Below are 20,001 nucleotides of genomic sequence, written 5' to 3' on the forward strand. Positions count from 1 at the left end.
AGAAGTAAATTCAACATTACATGCCACCAGTTGCCATTATGAACCCATAATTCGGAACATCCCCAAAGGGGCATATATTAGAGCAAGGAGGAACTGTTACGATCAAAGGAGTTTCAAGAAAGAATGTGAAACTTTGTCTACAAGATTTGAAGCCAAAGGCTACTCTAGAACAAGCATTATAACAGCCTACAACAAAGCGAAACAGACACCTAGGTTACAAACACTTAGCCAGCAAGACAGACCAACCCAAGAAAATAAGGTTCAATTTATTACAACCTACTGTGCTAACAACCATGTGATTAGGAAAACCCTTAAAAGACATTGGGATATGCTTAAACTGGATCCTCATATAGGACCATTTATCAATGACTATACTTCATTAGTTTACAGAAGGGCGAGAACTCTGAAGAGGAGCCTTAGCACTTCATTATTACCTGACGACAACAAAGAAACGCCAGGTACTTGGCTTCAGGAATCTCAACCAGGTTTCAGGAAATGTGGAATGTGCTCCATGTGTAAACATGCAGTTACTATGACAGATAACTTCAAAAACAAGAATGGAATTCAGATGCAAATAAGAGAACAGATCAATTGTCGTACTAAGTACGTGATATATGCTATCATGTGAACCTGCGGGAAAATGTACATTGGAAGTACAATTCGAGAACTCCGTACCAGGATTCGGGAACACTTACCAGCTATCGGAAGCAACGACAGAAATATGCCACTAGCTGAACACTGGCGAAGGCATCATCAGATGGAACTCAAGCAAAACGTTACATTTATTGGACTCAAGAAGGTGACCCTGGGATGCAGGGGGTGGGGGCATCAAGAATTGCGACTTCGTCAGGAAGAAGCTAAACTCAAACGAATTTAGATGTATAGAAACTGGATTGAACACGGACAATCTAATGTCCAATTTTCTGTAAAATTGTTTTGAACTGTGAAATGGAATGTCCTAACTGATTTTGCACCAACTGTAATGTACATATGAGAATAAAAGTACCCCATAGTTATAGTTGCATTAATATACATACACGACATGCATTTCAAGATTTTTTTACTTAAAATAGGGTATTAACCTTGCCTGTATTTATATATATGACACTACATCTTCCACAAGGCATGGAGCAATGACTAGTAGGACAACAAACAATGTGCACAATTAAATAAATTAACTATGAAATAAGTGGATAATAAACCTCAGAAAAGAGCACAAATAAATGTTAACTAGACTTAGAGGACATATCTAGAGTCAGATACACGGTTTGATATCACCTTAATTTGTCTCCCCCTCGGTGGAAAACTACACTTCCCATGTATCCCTGGGAGTATTTCTTCCTAAATACATGTGGCACTGGCAGTAAAATTACGGGAGCCCATTTCTCACCCGTGCACCTCTGGTTCACCCCCCCCTTTTTCCTTTAAATATCAAAAGGACAAGTGTATGCTCAAATGGTAAAGAATAGATTGTGACTTAACGCAATTTAGACTCTCACTGAGCTTTAATCCCAAAACATGGCCGACAGACTTATCAAGACAGAAGTGAAAGTAGGACAACGCAGTTGCCTAGGCAACACTACATATACGCTCCGCGGCTGCCGTAAAGGGCTCTTAGTAGAAGCCGACGTGTGAAGCAGGAAACCAGAGTGTTAAGGTAAGCACTGAAGGGCAGCGGAAGCCCACCCAATGAGCCTCCCAATCACAAACAGGTCCGCAGCTAAACAGGCGGGTTTACACATGCCGCTTTGTTTTGTGGACGCTGCAATATACATACGCACGGAACACTCGTTCAAAGTCCTGGTGTTCATTTACTACATGAACGCTCATCCACCTGAATGAGGAATACAGGACATGCATGCTTTATGAATATACGTCTCTTTTAATGACCAAGTTTAATCGTTATGCTGGAGTTTCTGCTCCTATTAGAAACCTGGAGAAAACATAACCTAGTTAAGATTTAAATACAACATCTCCAGGTCGGGCACTGTAGTATGAAAAATTAATTAAACATTTTTAAAAAAAAAAACAGGAGGATTGTCAGATACCCGAATCCTGATAGAAATAAAACTCTAACATAAAAATTAAAACTTCGATACGGTATCAAGCAGGGGAAATTAACATTCTCCAACTGTGTTCTTTTTTTCTTGTTGAAGTGCTCGCAGTGCTTATGAGTCTGCTGGGACTCTCTCTAACAACACGAGATCAGTGCACGCATTTCCGACTATAGGAAAACCCTATCTGGAGACAGATTTATTTTAAATTTAACTAGCAAGTGAAATATAAACTAATCTTTAGTCCTTTTCTGTTATTTTTTTCCTGTTCTACCAATGATGTTTCCCTTCCTCTCCTACGGTGATTGCTCATTTCCCGTCACTACGTTTGGGCGCCATGATGGTATGTTCTATGTTTTTATGTTTTGATGGATTTACACATGCTTTCTCGGAATCATAATGGTGTGGAAACAAACGGGTGATATATTTTGTTTTGTGTTATTAAAAAAATGCTGATCTGTTCTGGTCATATGCTGGATTATATGATTGATATACATTTGGTCTTTTGGTAACCCCGGGGAATCTGTTTTATCTATACATCACAGAAATTGCTTTGTAATTTTATTTAAATTCTGCTATCTTGTATATAGTTTATCAAGCGACCCTTAATGCCCAGATTTGAAAAAGGCACACTTAAGGTGCCGAAACACGTGTCATCCTTATGGGCTATCAATAAATATAAGATGATTTAAGAAAAACTGGTTTTGGTTGATACCTGAACTTCACTGTGGCGCAGTAATAGATGGGCGGAACTCTATGTCTCCGTTCTCTGCTCCCACTGGTGCAACACTGTAAGACTATTATGCTGTATCAAGTCGCAGTGGTCCAAGAGTGACTGCACAAAAAGTTCCCCGAGCTTCATCAGTTATATAGCAGAACCATTTCAGCTAGACCTTAAAATTCGAGAATCAGAACCCCAGAAACCTAAGTAGAAATAGACAGCCGGGCTGTGCTGTATTGCTTGCCTACTGAAAATAATTATCATCAGAACCAAGAGATCCAATCCAGTCCTGTGCCGAGCTGTGACCAGAACCATTGCAGACCCGATCCAGTTCCGTGCCGTGCTGTGAACAGACCCAGTCCAATTCGGTGTACCCAGCTGTTTGTCCTGACCAGAATCCATGACGGTTCCGTTTAAAAACATATCTAGTGAGTATCTATAGATAGAACTGTGTCACTATCATATGTACTGTCCATAGTCAATCCCTATCTGAAATCCATCCTGTTTTATCTTCAGAACCTGCATTGTTAGGAGTACTTTTGAATTGCCTGAACTCTCTATCTTATCCCTCCTATGTTCCTCCTGTACTAGTGTTGTTAAAATTATCTTTGCGCTGATATTTTTCATCTGAAGAAGGCAAGCTCCTCAGCAGGCAGTCACCCTGATGAAGTGGCTGTGCTTCTGTGTGGTATTTGTTTCTTCATAGTCATCCCCTGGTGTAAGAAATCCATTTGTCATTTTAAAAGCGCATTCCTGTTTTCCCATTCTTGTGCCCGTCTCTAAAAACAACCTCCACTAAAACGTCCATAACTTTTTCAATTTTTGTGCTAGAAATAAAATTTAGCTACCATCCCCAGCTTTAATTCGCATATAAAACAAGTTCTCACGTAATTGCGTTTATCGCGCACTGAAAGGTTTGATGCAAATTTCGTTTTAGGGAAATTCTGGACACGTGTAAAACAGCTTTTGATTGCTTTTGACCTGAATTTTAAGATTTCACATTGTTCCTTAGTATCAAATCATTGCTAGTGTTGGTGTCTAACTATCTAATGCGGCTCCCATAAGAATTTAAACCATTTCAGCCATTTAAACCATATTTAGTTTTTTTGCACATTCCATTCTCAAGATAGCTTTAAAACCATTTTGACAGCTTGCCAATCGATTCCGTTTCTCTTTTGTGTTACTGGGGGGGGGGGGGGGGGGGGAAGTGGGATTGATATTTTGTTTGAATTTTGCCATTCCTGAAACCTGTTCTCTCTCCTCCCATCTCTTTACATTGCCTATTGGGGGGTTGAGGAGTGTGCAGGGGGAAATAGTAACCACACTGCTATCTGTTCTGAACACACACAAGTATTATTTCTGTGCAGAATTGTTTTGCTCACTATTGCTCCTTGTGCATTAAAGAGATTGCTTAGTGTTTTACTTCACCTCATTGGTGATTATTGTATACCCATTAAACATATTGTGATAATTTGTAACTACATTAATAAATATTTTAACTTTGCAAACAAGCCTGATTCCTGGTTCAGTGTGACGGGGGGGAGGGTACCAAGAGAGGGGCGTGATATGAGTGGTACATCGTTCAGAATAAAAGAAATTTTAGACACAAATAAATAAGGATTTCAGTTCTGCATTACACGCTAGGCGTTGACTTAGGTGAAGTGCCGGATTGAAATCACTTACAGCTTACCTCATAAACATGGTCAAATGTCACATTTCTTTTAGAAATGATTGCTCCTCCACAGTGGCTCCCGGCCCCACTATTGTGTCAACTGGCAGAACGACCGTCGTCGACAATAAAACAAAAGTTAATGCTATCGAATCTATACTGTTCAAGATACACCAAAAGGACTGTCATTCCACAAGTTAGTGCTCATCACCTGTGGGTCTCATTTGTGACATGCCTTAGTTTAGGTGGAGAATAAAATATTAGCAACTGGTTAGGATGCATCCCCCAAGCAATATTTAATCCTGGCTAGTGCCTCATCCCCAATGCCAACATGGTCAAGAACCTGCAGAAGTATGGGATGGTTGATAGGCTCAACAAAATTGGTGCCCACCACCATCCACTTCCAATCTTAAGTCAAGAACTATCACAGTAGAGTTCCATTTCATAAATCCTGGGTGGGAATCTGCCCCAGCGATACCCAGATTACTGTTGATAAGTACTTCCAAAGCTACAGTCCATTCAAGTAACTGAGTTGAAATGGTAAAGTAAATGTAGGCCGGTAATCCTAGATGCTTCTATAGCGCTTCCCTAATGCCAGTCACTATTTGTACATTTTAAAATGGCACTTTGTGTGTGGAAGTTTAAAACATTCCAGTACATGCATAATGGCCAACATGAACCATTCCAATCAAGAGGTGATTAACAAGTTTGTTTATTTGCTTGCATTCTGTGACTTATAATACCACTTCTCACATTACACTACAAGTACCAGGATGCAAAGAAAACACAGGACTGGAAGATTCGAAAGTGTGACATTTATATGGAATGAAAAATGCAAAATGCTCTGCATTTGAAAAGTTTTCTTTTTAGGAGAATTGTCATTAAAGGTATGAAATGCATATTTGCATTATTAGCAGCACTGTGTGCAACTTCTTTATAAAAGAAAGAAAAAGCAGATGCAAAAGATGTGTATAACATGGTTAAGTGCTACTTGGTGTGTGGAAGTTTAATATCTTGGCAGTGGATACATACTTGCTAACATGGCCCATTCCAATCTGTAGGTGCTTATCCAGTCCTAGTTCTTTCTCTGCATTCCTGCACTTCTAGTCCATGCTTTCTAATGGCAACAGTGCAACTCTCTGAATGCAAAGAAAAAAGCAAACACTTGATAAGCACCTACATTCTGCAATAGAACATGTTGGCAAATATGCATGTACTGCCAACATGTTAAACTTCCACACACTAAGTACCACTTACAAATGCTCTACACATCTGTTCCATCATCTTTCCTTTTCAAAAATATTACACACAGTGCTGCTATAAATGCACATATACATTTTTTAACTTTCATGAACATGCTACGAAAAAGAACCATTTTTACACGGTTAGAATTTTACATTTTTGATTCCATATAAGTCAATTTCCAACCTCACTCATTACATCCCTAACATTGCCACCATCCTCCACCTGCTCACACATGTGTATACTGCCATAATATCTATATACAACACTTCACCTTTCATATAAAGAACTCTTCTTTCCCAACCACTACTATAAAACACCAAACACCTGCTGCAACAACAATCCACCATTGCATTAGCTCTATGCCACAGATTCCTTATTCTTTTAAAACACTGCAACACATTACAAACACATTACACCACAAACACAGCACTTTTTTTATTAGAATTAGCAGCACAAAAATAACCTAGATATGCACCTTTTTCCACACACCCACGTTTGTCCTGTTCCTTCTAATGTGCCAAATAGCACTACTCCAATTGTTCTAACATAGTGAACACATTTTAGTACGCCATCCATAACACAACTTTTTTAACTCTTTTCCCCCAACAACTCGCTTACTAAAAATACTTCACCATTACCACATATATCCACTAACTTTCTTTTACAATTACAGGAAATAAGTAGATTGCAGAAGACAGCTAGCAAAAAAAGAACACTTCACATCCTACAAAGTAATTAATATAGCATGTATATCTTTTTAATTGTAACAATGTTCTTTGATTATATATTAGCCTAGAGTATTCTTTTCGAATCAACATTGATTTCACTCTGACTCATTATACTGCAACATTCCCAACTCTTATAACACCCACCGTTTTCCTCAAAACATCATAATGTCCCTGCTTATTCAATCATATCACCACTCCCTGACTCACTAACCCAAGCCCATCATACCTGCACACACTTACAGCCTTTCCAACCACACCCATCATCCCACTACACAATCTCACAGCACTCTATTCATCTCTACAATCATACCAACACACCCATGCACAATACATGCATATATATTCCACAACTTTAAAACTCAAACTTTCTTTTTTCCCCCACAGACAGAACAGAATGCCTACTAAAAAGCAACTCTTTAGAAAACAAAAAATAGCAGATAAGAATAAAAGCAAGCCACCTCTAAAACAATATTAAAACAAAAACTGCTAGCAACCTCACTCAACAAAACAAATCCGGCCACTACAAAAAAGGCAAGTCCCCTCTTGCAAAAACTAAAAGTAAAAAAACATGCACAAACAAAAGCAGACCTACAACAAAAAAAAAAACAAGTGACAGACAGTAATGACAGAGAGTCTCAAATGGTAGGAGACACCATTTCGGCAAAAGAAACCCTTGCAGAAAAAAACATCCACAAACTTTCAACCAAATGTTCCTTTCCCACCAAACAAACCGTCCAGTGTACAAATGGACATGCAGCTCAATATGTAACGTACAACAACAATCCTTCAAATCTTTATGACAGTTCCACAATCACTATGTGAAACTAAAAGAAAAAAAGTAGATTCAAAACTTTACAAACCATAAACTACTGCCCATTGCGCAGCCACAAAGGACTGAGAGGACATTCATTAGCCTGCCTGTCAGGAACTGCTTGCAAAACCACCTTCTACCACATCAAAATGTTAGCATTACACCATTCCGCTATACATATTCTTATGCATAGACTATACTATGCAAAACGTCCTGCTCTAGAACTCCAAAATGTAAATAACTTTCTCCTACACGGAACAGCCAAAGAAATCCTTTGACAAATAGAACCCATCCAAAGTAAATATATGGGAACTGAAGTTGACTTATAAAATTCAGTAACTTCAGAAAACATCAGCAAAAGCCTCACAAACTCCAACCTCCTAACAAGCACATACAAAAAAGAAATAGCTAAATTTCAAAACACATCTGCTGAAATACCAGATATGGTATGTGTCTGTTGTCGCAGAACTTTTTTAATAAAAAGACCACAAAAATAGTAGATATGGCCTCCAAGATGGACGACAATGACGAATCCCAATGATTCCCATTAGCTTTATATCGAACAGAATAATATAACCAACCCCTCAATAGTTTGCACATACTGCTATATAAAGCTTGACAATAACCAAATGCCATCATGTGCCATTACTATAAATCTTCCTACTTCCAAAAGCGCTCAAAGAACTTAACTTGTACAAGAGCATTTTAATCCAAACAGTACACCCATTTCAAGCTATAATACACCTTCAACTGAAAATGTCCAAATTGCATCCGAGTTACTAAAAGCCATTTGTGGCAGAGTAGTATATTTGCCATTAGATCTTAAAGAAAGTGTTAATACAACAAAGATAAAAGCATAGAGGAAACCATAAGAGAAACCACCCAAATAATTCAAGATTCATCACCAACTAGCCAATTTGAACGTGTAAATCCTGTTACTGCAGCCAACATTTTAGACCAGTCTACAATTCACCCACTACACTCCAAAGACAACATAGAAGATTCTGAGAAACCTGAGGGCATTCTCACAAGTAGTCCCCGGGATCCGTTGTTCAGGTGGCCAAGGAAGAGCCATCGCACTTGGATCCCAACCCTTGGGGCGGACAAGTGAGGGAGGATCACCATGGGCAGGGGGTCTTTGGGGACTGTGGGGCGAATATCAGAAGGAGAGACATAGTATTCCCCCATTCCTTGCCCCAATCCATCCTACCCTCCCTCTTTGTTCATGGTATATTGGCATCCAAGTCCCATCCTATCCCTTGACCTTCCCTCAAGAAAGGGAAGATAAAATCTTTGGAAATCTAGAGAGACCAACCCCTTTTTCAACTCTTAACACTAACCTGGTCTCTCCTTTCCCAAAACCCAGAAGAAATACTGGGAACCCACCTTTTTCCTCCCAGAAATCCCCCTCCGGTAAACAAGGGGATTTACCATCACACCCTCACCTTAATGGGCCCCAACAAGTCCCCACACCTGGTACTGAAAAGAGGATGAGAAAGGTTCAGGCTCCCTCAGTCTGTTTGGGGTATTTCCACTCTCACCCCATCTCCCCCTCCCCATTTCCAATAAGTGCTGGGATGAAGAGACGATCGGGGGCAATGAGGATTGCCCATAGAAACAACATAGGAATACAAAGTGAGGCCTACCATTTGACACCTTGGACTTGTCCCACTAAGAGAGTCGGGCAAGGTCAGGAACATTACTCCAACTGTGCACATCTGACTCCAATTGACTCTCACCTCCATTATAAAAAGGGTGGTCCTGCCAAAAGCATTAAGAGAGCTTGGGATGCTGGCTGTGCCAGAGGAGCCAAGTAGCAGGGAGCTGCAGGAAGGGAGGCCTGAAGTATCTGGAGGAGAATGGCATGCCGGGACGCTGGCAGAGTGTTTTGAGGGGCTGCAGCATGACTAGGGAACCTTGTCTCCAGGGAGCAGAAGCGAGGCAGCCTGTATCCTGCCAGCAGTGTTCAGGGAAATACTTGTTCCCTTGAGATGTGTGCAGGTCCCAAACATGTCTGAGAGGTAGGTGGTGAGACCCTGACCTCAAACTAAATCCATTTGACCTGGTCACCAGTGCAGCGTTACTGTTGGTGATGTGTATGTGGCTGAGCAGGAGCGTTGCTGAAAGAAGAGCCTGGTGAGCGAAAGAGGGACAAAAGCAAGCAAAAGCAGGAAAGCGGTGAAAGAAAACAAAAGCAAAGCAGGAGAAAGGTAAAATCAAAGCAAAGCAAGCGAAAGCTGGAAAGCAGTGAAAGCAAAGCAGAATGAAAAAAAGGTGTCCTAGAGGCGCGGATGTAATGAAAGACAGCAAAGTGTGAGAGCGGTGCAGAAACAGCCAAGAGTGGGTGCAAGAGAAACCCGAAAGTAAAGATAGGGTTTCAAGCAACCCGATACCAAGAGAGCCAGCAAAGAGAAAGTGAGAAGGTAACCAGACAGTCAAGAGACGGTACAAGTAACCTGAAAGTGAGAAAGAGGGTGCAAGTGGTCCAAACAAAATACAGAGAGGGCAAGAGGCACGTTAAAGGGCAAAGGAAGGTGCAAGAAAGCATGGTGAAAAGTAAGAAGTGTGCAAGAGGCACAGAAAGGTGGAAAGAAGGTGCAAGTGTGCATGACAGAAAAAAGGTGTGCAGGATACACAGTACAGTGGAAAAAGGACAGAGTGAAAGAGAGACAGAAGAGGAAAAGGCGCCAGAGAATAAAGAGGGGATCGAGGTCAGAGTGGTCGCACCTGGGAGGTGCAAAGAACCCGGCATGCTCTAAAGTCTCTGATAATACCCCCATGAAAGAACTGTACATCATTACAACAGGAACCTTTTGTTTGTTGAACTTCGTAAAGAGGGGCCTAAACTTGGGGAAGGGAACCCTGAGAAGCTTAACAGTAACTGTGTCTTTTTGTTTAGAACTGGAAGGATTGAAGCTTGGGGAACGGAACCCCAAGAGACCCAGAAACATTGTGAGCCCTATTGATTTATGGCAAGAGCACTATGTGGAAGGTTCCAGGGGCAACCCTTTTGAGTTTAACTATTTTGAATTGGCAGACCCACACCTATTCATAGGACTACCTGAAACCAGCTTTGGTTTAGATTTCCTTTTTTTGAGTCATCATTTTTCCTTTAAGAAATCCCCTATCACATTTGGTTTAAGAGCAAGGTCAAGCAAAGGTTTGTACACACACTAACCTGGTTTTGGTTTTGGACATAGAGACATCAATAGCCCTTGAAAGCATGAGTTGAGGGAACAATCCCATCAGAGTTAGGGCCAGGTAGGTATTACACTGATAATAAAAGGTTGGTTTTCAAACTGTTACCTTTGAGACTGTGTCTCTCTTGATACCATGCCCATCTCACAAGATGCATTGGAAACATATCAAATGCGTCACGCCAAAGGATCCCCAATGAGCATATGGGAGAATAGTGTAGAAGGACGTTATTGTCCTCAACTCTTTCCTACAGGAAAAGGAGGCGGATAGGATGAAAGATCCATACAAATCACTGCATCAGAATATCACTCTTTACAAATGTATTCTGAAGACCCCAGATACAGACAAAATGTAGTATAAATTTTCCAGCTCCTGTTCAAAAGTGACCTAGCAACTCTAAGTTATGGAGTTGCAGACACATTCAAAACAGGCTCTAATTTATTTAAAACATGTCCGCTACCCAACTTCTTCAAACAATAAAACACAAAAGATGAAGTTTTGCAGTCAAGTATCACAAATCTCTTGGCAAACATGTGTGGTACAAAAGAATACTTGTTCTGAGGTCACAATGATATATGTTTTGTGTTAAGGAACATAGGCCTGTGCAGATGGTTTGTTACTTTAAGTTGTGCAGAATACGCTTGGGATGACTTGCACGACTTCTTACGCATTGCAAACCAAAATAAAGAGGAAATGGATATAAAAACACCAGGACAACCAACTCTGTACTCTTGGCCCTGTCAATGTATCAAGGCACTTTCACCATCACTTAATTGCCATGCTGCACTTCATCTGCAATAAAACTACCCCTCCACACGGGAGAAGTAGAACACTTTTTTGGGAGGAAACATCAATCCAGAGGAGCAACACACTTCCACATGCTTTTGTGGATAAAATATGCTCCCAAATGTGTCCATGACAGTGATGCCACTGTTCTACAATTTATTTAAAAAATATATTACCTGCGACATCCCTTCAGGAACCACACAACCTGCGTACACAAATCTCACGCTTCCAAAAACGTAAGTGTGGCAAATACTGCCAATGCAGATATATAAACAAAGATCACTTTGCCGTTCCTAGACCAGTTGGCAAAAAGGGACAAGCAAATAGCTTGAGGTCTTCTGTTAAAGACAATGTAAAAGGCGAATCCCCTAAAAACCCATACAAAAAGGGACGAAGCATCCAAGTACATCAATGATTACAATGCAATCATTGCCCTCTTGTGGAATGCAAATATAGGCAGATAATAAATAGCAGACAATTCCACTGCAGTTGCAAGATATTTCACAGCCTATCTCACCAAAGCTGAGAGAACAGAGCTAAAAGATCTCTGGGATGACATATCATCTGACAAAACACTGACAAAAATTGTACAGCTTCGGTATGAAAATGCTCTCCCATAGAAAATGCAGGTACTACGAAGCTGCAGACAGTTTAACAGGTACACCCTTATATGAGAAATCTGAACACATTGCCTGGCTAAAACTTGGTCCAGCTTCATCCTGAAAAATAGTACTAAATTCCTACCAAGAGATAGAAACAATAGCCACAAATGATCCCTACAGCCAGAACATTTGTAAAAAAGAATGACATTGACACATACTACCCAAACAGAAGTACTGCTTTGGAAAACATGTGCCTGTACAACATAGCCCAAAACTACTACTAAAAAACAATGTCACGCCAGATGAAACAACTGTCAAATATTCAGTCTCAACTTGTGAAGAAAGCCTAGTGAAACTTGCCAAACTGTCATGCCCTCTTCGTCCGCCTCCACCCCCTCAGCCCCTTCCTTACCTGCCAGGTTGGAGCCTCGGCGCTCGCGCAGGCCGCGGATCCCTTCCGCTTGGCCTCCGGCGGCACTTCGCCACTTGTGGTGTCCTTGGCGCCTCTGTCCTCGCCTGTCCTGGGGCTTGCCTTAGCGCTTGGGGGCACACAGGGGTGCCCACCAACGACACAGGCACCCCAGGAATCCAGCGCCCCGCAGCAGAGGGTAACGTGAACCGATTAGCAGTCAGGTGAACCAGAAGATTTGTACAAATCAGTCACGTGACTAAGTGGGCAGTCACGTGACCCGGAAGAGACGCGTAAAAAAGGAGCGTCGGCCCATATTCTCATTGCGTCTCAGCTGTTTTTGCTGGCAAGTCTCTATCTGGACCTTTTCCTGTTGGATTTATGGTATGTGGACCTTGTTTTTCTGCTTCCCTGGATTTTCCCACTGAACCTGGTATACTGGAACTGTGCTGACCACTGGACTACATTATTGGACTTCTACCTGGATTATCCTTTGGTTTGTTTGTCTTGGAACTTGAAGATTCAAGCATTCAGCCCCACCTTTACCACCTTGATTACCAACATCCCACCCTGCATTCCTTCAGACAAGAGCAGTTAGGTTCCACGCTAGCACCCCTGCACTGTCCCCTGCACTGTGGGACTGTCACTGTATCCCTACAGCCCCCTTCCCAGCACTTCCCAGCACTTGCTCTGCACTTACCTCGCACTTGCCACCAGCTGGCCCTTTTTATTTATCATTTATTATTTATTTTTTATTACGCTACTTACCTTGTACTGCACTTTCCCCCCACCTCCCCCCCTGCACTTTCTCCTTTTTCCCCTTACCTCTGCACTTGCACGATCTGAATGACACCTGGCCTAGTAGGATCGTTTGTCTGTCTTCCCCTTGTTTCCCTCCCTCCCTGCCTCGTCGCGCCTTGAAACACTTGTGTATAGGCGCGTTACAAATACCATATCATATCATATCATATCATATCACTGTTATCCTTGGGGTAGGTGTTTATCAGTTTTTCTCTTCACCATTAGTCATTGCAGTGTTCTGAGACTTGCATTGTAACTTTGCTTTTCTTTTCAGCCACCTGGGGACCCGGTGCTTCCTGCTCCTGCCTATCTCCTGCGGCCCCAATAACTGGTCAGCAAGTACTTTTACTCATCTGCGACTGGTACTTGGCGACAGAGGGATTATAATCTATGTGGAACTCAAGCCATAACAGAAACCCAGCGTAATGAATCATATAAAGTTATCATTTAAATCTCTGCAAAATAGAGAACTTTATTACATGGCCCAACTGCAACTTTTGAAACCTTTGAGTAAAGAAGAACAATTATTAGGCGACCATGGTTCATTTGAAGCTACATTCGAAGTAAATGAAAGCAGTATAACAAATGTCAATTTCAAACAATACAAAGAAATGTCGAACAATTAACGCCAACAAGAGGAAGAAATTAAAGCTTTACTAGATAAAAGACACTCATGAGGGCAGTCAACCTTTCCTTTAAGGAAGCCAAGAAGCACTCATTCTAAATGAGGCAGAAATAGCCATGACTGAGGTAGAAAATACCATGTATCAATCTAAACAATCTGCAAAAGACTTGTCAGTGCTCAAATCACAGCTAAATGATGAGCAAATCACCATTTGTCTAAAAGCACTGAAAAAAATAGAGCATGGTTTTAAACATGAAACTAAAACTTGTAGCTGTACATATTATAAACCTCTGCTCCTATATATAAGTGGTAAAGCTGGTTCTGGTAAAATGCTCTTAATTAAAATAATCCGCAAACCTCTACAACACTTTACAAACAACAACCTTTCATCTGTTTTAACAGCCCCCACAGGTTTAGCTGCCTACAACATAGGAGGTGTAACTTTACACAGACTACCGTGCCTCCCAGTAGAACACCAAAACAAATTAGCATACAACAAATTATCAGCTGAAGATACTACTGAAGTACGCAGGATTCTGAACAAACGAAAGTGCTCCTGATAGATTAAGCAAGCATGGTTTCCAACCTCATGTTAGCTTTAATTCATCTCAGAATGCAAGAAGTCCTAAAAACCGACCACGAAGAACTGTTTTGAGGAAAACACCTTCTTGTTATCGGATACCTCATACACGTAATACCAGTAAATGGTCAACCTATTTTCAAAACATTAGAACACAAACAATGCCATAACACACCCAGCAGCATTGGAAATGTAAATCTCTCGCAACAATTTTGATACAGAGAACTAACTCAAAACATGTGTCAATCTGCAGATCTCAACTATGCTAACATTTTTAAAATCATTAGCACTTGCCTGCTTACTAAAGATGCTAAATCCATTTTAAATAATAGACTAATCCATGAGCTATATGGGCAAAACACATCTTCTCCTGATGTCAATGAACAATTCACTCAACAAAATATAAAATGCATGTCCTTAATACCAACCCATGCAATGTGTAGTCAATTCAATGATACAATGTTGAAAAAATAAATGCAACCCATACTCCAAAGGCAAACTAGAAGTGCACAACATGACACTCCCTATGTGTCAACAAGCAACAGCATGACTAAATAGCTTAGAAAAATGTATCTCCAACACAGCTGGATAAGAAAAAGTATTAACTGCATGTCTAAATTGTAATTCTGAAATGTAACCTTGATGTAGAACAAGATTTAGTCAATGAAGCAATTGGTACAGTTGGTGGCTGTCAAACATATCCACATGACAACATTCAGTTTGTCAACATGTTCATACACAGAGAACAATTCTCTATCTCTTGCATATGCTGTCTATTCACAACCCAAAATGTCTAACCCTAGATCACACACTGATTGACATTGGCAGCACAGTCTTTAAAGAAAGTATGAGTTACGTAGCACTTTTGCATGCATCTACACTCAATGGTCCATTCTTAGTTACCTATGAAAAGTCAACGCTGACATTCCTTGCATCCTAGAATACAACAGGCTACATGCACTGTACACCCCCCCACCATCTAGATCTGTACCCTGGAGCTCAAAAAAGAAAATCTTTAAAAAGAAAACTAATGCAAACATAACTTCTAACAGATCTCCCAACAATACTGCTAAGAAACAAAGACCAAATGCTGTTCCATCAAATACTACCACCACAAAACTGTCTATTACAAAATCAACTGCACATCCATCAGAAGACCGAGACAAATGTCTCTGGTCAAAAAGCAACTGCAGCCCCATCAAAGGGTGCAAAGGCACAACTCTCTGGTCCATTTAAATTCAGAAGCACAACTGTAGTAAATTGCTATGCAAATGGAGCAATCATTATTCGGTTCCAATTGTGACCAAGTGTTCACAACATTTACTTAAACGGCTCAGACCAGTTGTGTTTGCAAATGGATAAGAATTGGACTAGTGTACAGGAATGGTGAAATTCACCATAGACACACAGGAAGATCCACAATAATTCTTAATGTTATTACTACAAGTACTGGAAACCAAAAACATCCCTATAAATAAAATCTTCCAGATTCCATACACTTTGAGACATACATGCACTCGCTGCAACCAGGTTTCATCCCCATTGAACTATTTGTGTATGTATCCATACCAAATTCTAAATCCAGTCCATTTCAGCAGCTTTTGCAGAATGCAAATCATAGCATATTATGCCCTTTTTGTAATTCAGACAATCGTTTCAACATACAAATAAACTCACATGGCCAATATGTGATACTAATGCTGAAATACTCCAATGCAGATAGTAACAAAAACAGTTGTAAGCTTACTAGCTTCACACATGGCCAAGTATCTCTTGGCAAGAAAACCTTCACAACAGTGAGCATAATCTACCACACTTGTGCTACAACCACTTCAGGCCACTATACTGCATATGTCAAAAAGATAAGTGGTTGGTCTGAATTTAACGACACCTCTATTACTCCAAAACATGGGTTATGATATAAGTCAGTCAGAAGGTTAACAGCAAATCTAACAAATGCCTATCTAATATTCCTTCAAACCAAATTTAGTGACTAAACTGTAGCACAATAAACAATTACAATACACCAACGGGTATCGAACTACATCCATAATACTACAATAGTACTTTTAAAAGCCAAGATAGTTAGAATATGTCAACAGGTATCTAATTACTTCTAAAATACTCTTCATTGCAATACACTTCAAATATGGCATCAGTTATTCCTACCGCAAAAAAGTCTCGTAAAGTCCAATATGGTTGAAATACACCCTTAATTACAACACACTTCAAACCAACATACTATCACAATTACACTCACATAACTACAGTAGGTTTCTTTTTTTATCTTCTGTGGATTTTTCCCCCATGACCCAATGATTATTTCATGTCAGTAACACAGTGTAGCACACATTAATGTTGTACCATAGTACACAGAATGTACTGTTTGAGGGTCAGAAAAGTAAATGCATATGTAAAGTTGTATGCAATTAAATCTTTAAAACTATCCTGCTTAACAAATTATACAGTTTTTCCCCACAGAAAAGAACCAGAGATTCCAGCTTTATTACTGTATGCAACTAAGTAACCATACCACGTATTATCCTATTTGTTCTCTTCACAAAGAAACAAATACATATTCCATATGCACTATCCTCCATTGTACTATAATCATAAATACCATATACACTTCAATGATATCATTCCACTGTATTACAAATACTGTATACTTCCCTATAGTACCTATAATTACTACACACATATTACTATTCTATGCATTCACAGTGGCCAGTTGCTATGGCCATGCCTCCAAGAATATGACCACAGCCACAACCACCACAATCGTACAATACACCTTCAAATAACAAGACTCAACCTGATACCCCAGCAATCCAAATAATGTCCGCGGACACCAAGATTGACTGCAGACCCACGGCACCTGCACACATTTTTCCTCACCTATAGAAGCAGCTCCTTGTCAACTTTATTCCACTCTCCCAGCCTTTCTAGACCCTCTTTGAACCACCAATTAACCCCAAATATGTTTTCCAGACTTTCTCGCCGCCCTGTTTGTGGTCAACGGCTCCTGCAAACCATTGTTTCACCTATGAAAACTGCTCCATATTAACGTTATTCCACTCCCACACCCTTTGCAGCCCCCTCTTTTGGCCACCAAATAACCCCAAGTGTGTTTTTTACACTTTTTGCTCACCACGGTCAGCGGCGGCTTACAGCAGAGCTAACACAGCGACTGTTTCAAAAATGTTGACGCACCTCACATATTTGAACATCCAATCAGCGTGCGTTTTTGGTGTCAGCGGACACCAAGCCAGCTCCTGCTTGATCCAGAGGCATCTGCGGACTCCGAATTAGGAAAGGAGTCCACGGCCCAGACCCAGATATCACTTTCTTTTTTACCAAATTTTTGGCCATTTAAAAGATAATTAAGCTACTGGACAGATTTACGCTTTCAGGACCAAGCTGCCACTCCTGGTGCAAATTTGGTAAAAATCTCTCCTTCGGTTTGGGCTTTAGGCATGAGCAAATTTATGTTTCCATTGAGTCTATGAAGACATCCACAAATTTTGGGACCCCCCCTATAACTTTATACCCCCACCCTGGACGAAGCCGCACCAAACTTTGCTAAATCATTCTGAGGGGGGTCATATACTTTTTTTGCAAAGTTTGGTGAGGATTCGTCTGGAAGGGTGGGGGCTAAGTTATAACCCAGCCAAAAAGTGCTCTTTCAATGAGTGGAGCAAATATATATGTATATATATATACATACACACACACACACACACACCAAAACCTGTAATATCTTACATTAGATTAAGCAAGAATCCAGGTATTAAAGTGCTTTGCAGTCTGTTCCCAGGTATTCGTGGTCTTCGGCCTCATTCCTGTATTTGGTCATTTAAGTGCTTCATTCCTTGAACCATCCTTCGATAAACATATGATAGGGAAAACTTTATTATCAATATTATAACTAGGTGTTTTGGATGGCATTGTTCAATGAGAGGATAGTTAAAAGGAGGGATGACAGCATCAAATTAGGGGTGTGAAGCAATACATTATAAAAGGACGAGAAAACTACAATTGGTAAAACGGATATTGCACATTATCTTGTACTCGGAAAGCCATATAAAGACACTCTGCGTGCACCCTTATACCCGTATAGTCACAACTCCTTAGTACCTTCAAATATACTTATAATGTATTCAGTTCATACTCTTTGTTTCAAGATTTAGCACATGCTTGAAGATGGTAGATCCTGTCCTTCAATTGCCTCTACTTTTACATTGTCCTTTCAATGAAGGAAACAGTGACCCATTGCCGGCAGTGACCCTCTTTGGAAAATGTTGTCCTGGATATCCGGGAGTGTTCCTCTTTGGGAAATGCAGTCCTGGATAGATCTGGAGTCAGGTTTATGTGCATCATTGTAGATCGATCCTGATACAAAATGCCTCTTTGCCCGGTCACATAAATTCACTCTTTCTTGAGTAAGATGTACAACGTTAGTTAGATATGTACTTATTACATGTTGATGGGTGACTGTATCCTTTACATTTTGATGCCTGCTTGTGATGAATCAACTTCTGGGGCACCAGTGGGCGAGGGGTGAATATTGGTTTCTAAACCATCAAACCGCCCCACACCTCTAGTACACAAGAAGGGATCTAATCAGATTGGAAACACAAGCAAATTATAAACCTCCTTATCCAATGTTTGTAACAATGACGGAATGCCAGGCTTATCTCTGAAAGGTCATGGATCGTTGGTTAGCTGCAACACAGCGAAAAAACAATCAGTATCCAATGATAAAAGGGACTCTTCAGTCAAGGTTTTATCAAAATTATCTACTTTATCAGAACATGCATTTCTAGCAACACTACAACATACAACCCACCCTATAAAGGAATGCAGAGTAGAGACCATTTCAAAGAAGGAAAAGGGATGCACTCTGCATACTGACAGGAGAGTGGTGGGTATAGTAAATAATCACAACAGTTCAAGGATATTTGGTTTCAGCACAAAGGGAGCAATGGGTCTTAAAATGTCTCTAGGTGCCTTCGGAGAAGGACAAGGGGGACAGAACCACAATGTACCTTGTGTTTTTAGGTGTTCTTGGTGCTTGATAGGGCTGTGCCAGTTTCAGGGCGCTTTGCAGCTTCTGTGACAGAGTTCAAGATGGGAAACAGCTGCAAGTATCAGGTCTCAAACAGTACGGCAAGCAAAGATTGACGTGAGGCTGCAGGCTGCCCTACATGGCGGCTCAGGTCAGGAATCATTGTCTCAGTGCTGTTTGGCGGTTCTGAAGCACTGGTCGAGGTGTTGTTGAATTGTTTAAGTGACTGTGGCGTAACAACGGTCAGCATTGTAGTTGGTTGCAGCTTGAGGGACTTGGTCGAAAGGGTTCTTTAAGGCAGGTGTTCGGTAGGTGCTAGTTGATGTACTACTCCCAGATTTTTCACTGGGCTCGTGTCGTCCTTTAAGGAGGATGGCCCAAATCTGTAGAGTTTGTTGCAGGCAGCTGCCTTGTCCTTGGTTTAGCGTTCAGAGACTCTCTGGCATTTCCCACCTAGGAAGTTTGCTGCAGAGCATAGCAGGACATTCTGTGTGTTGGCTGTGTACCGAGTCTGGAGCTGCTGGAGGGTCCTCTGGATTCGGTATATCCCTCTGTTCCCTCAGAGATGTTTATGGGTGGGATCTTGCTTACCTTTACGAGGTCCTGGCCTTCCTTCATTGGCGAAAGTTGTAAGGCAGACTATACCTTCACCCAGGGTCTAATGACGAGTTCTTCTCCTTTCGAAGTCTTCAAATGATCTGCCA

Source organism: Ambystoma mexicanum, chromosome 13, assembly GCF_040938575.1.
Source record: "Ambystoma mexicanum isolate Mex_15411 chromosome 13, UKY_AmexF1_1, whole genome shotgun sequence".
NCBI classification, from domain to species: domain Eukaryota; kingdom Metazoa; phylum Chordata; class Amphibia; order Caudata; family Ambystomatidae; genus Ambystoma; species Ambystoma mexicanum.